Consider the following 1564-nt stretch of genomic DNA (forward strand, 5'->3'; position numbering starts at 1 on the left):
GAAATATATTTTGTGTAACAAGGCAAAAAAAGACTTATATATAGAGTGAGTACATATTTTTTTAGAAACAAAAAATAGATAAAATAGGTAATTTGAATTTTATTATGTAATAATTTTTAGAGTTTTATAGAAACTCTTTTTTTTATATTTTTTTAGGTCGAGAAAGTAGTACTACACTTGATCTTAGCCAAAAAGTCAAGAAATGTATGATTATTATTTCTTTAGGTCTAAAGTTTTATAAGAGACATGCATGTAATCCTTTTTACTTAAAACCAATGTGGGACAAGAAAAATTAATTTTATTAGGTAATTTGTAATTTGAATTAAACTTTTTAAATTAATTTTTATAAATTTTATTAGGTAATTTGTAATTTGAATTAAACTCTTTAAATAATTTTTAGGTAATTTTTTGTTTATAAAAACTCTTTTTTTATATATTAATAAATAAATACTGAAAGCCAAAAGGTCGAAAAAGTAGTACTATACTTGATTTTAGCCAAAAGGCCGAAAAATGCGTAATTATTATTTCTTTAGCTTTATTATTTCTTTAACTCTATAGTTTTATAAAAGGCTTCCATGTAATCTTTTTTACTTAAAACTAATGCATGACAAGAAAAATGAATTTTATTAGGTAATTTGTAATTTGAATTAAACTCTTTAAATTAATTTTTATAAATTTTATTAGGTAATTTGTAATTTGAATTAAACCTTTTAAAATAATTTTTAGGTAATTTTTGTTCATAAAGACTTTTTTTTTTTATATTAATAAATAAATACTGAAAGCCAAAAGGCCAAGAAAGTAGTACTACACTTGATCTTAGCCAAAAAACCAAGAAATGTTAGCCAAAAGGCTGACCCAAAAAAATTTAGTACTACACTCGATCTTAGCCAAAAGGCTGAAAAAAGTATGATTATTATTTCTTTAGGTCTATAGTTTTATAAGAGGCTTCCATATAATCTTTTTTACTTAAAACCAATGTGGGACAAGAAAAATGAAATTTTATTAGGTAATTTGTAATTTGAATTAAACTCTTTAAATAATTTTTAGGTAATTTTTTGTTTATAAAAACTCTTTTTTTATATTAATAAATAAATATTGAAAGGCAAAAAGCCGTGAAAGTAGTACTACACTTGATCTTAGTCAAAAGATCAAGAAATGTTAGCCAGAAGGCCGACACAAAAAAATTTAGTACTACACTTGATCTTAGCCAAAAGGCCAAGAAAGGTGTGATTATTATTTCTGTAGGTCTATAGTTTTATAAGAGGCTTTCATGTAATTCTTTTTACTTAAAACCAATGTGGGACAAGAAAAATGAATTTCATTAGGTAATTTGTAATTTGAATTAAACTCTTTAAATAATTTTTAGGTAATTTTTTGTTTATAAAAACTCTTTTTTTTTTTTTTATATTAATAAATAAATACTGAAATACTGAAATATTGAAATACTAAAACACTTTGCATATTTAATAATAGTATAGATATATATACTGGCTAATTAAATAATATCATTATTATAAATTATTTAACAATAATAATAATAATACTAATAAACTATCCTTATATA

At 21.7% G+C, this 1564-nt stretch overlaps 1 pseudogene; it reads right to left on the minus strand.

Annotated features, from left to right (window-relative positions):
• Window positions 1–1116: 1116 nt before the first annotated feature.
• On the minus strand, window positions 1117–1228 carry LOC132315132 (U2 spliceosomal RNA; annotated as a pseudogene).
• Between the last annotated feature and the right edge of the window lie 336 nt (window positions 1229–1564).

Source organism: Cornus florida, unplaced genomic scaffold (genome assembly GCF_030987335.1).
Source record: "Cornus florida cultivar Cherokee Brave unplaced genomic scaffold, ASM3098733v1 CherokeeBrave_3.0.0_Hap2_Chr06, whole genome shotgun sequence".
NCBI classification, from domain to species: Eukaryota; Viridiplantae; Streptophyta; class Magnoliopsida; order Cornales; family Cornaceae; genus Cornus; species Cornus florida.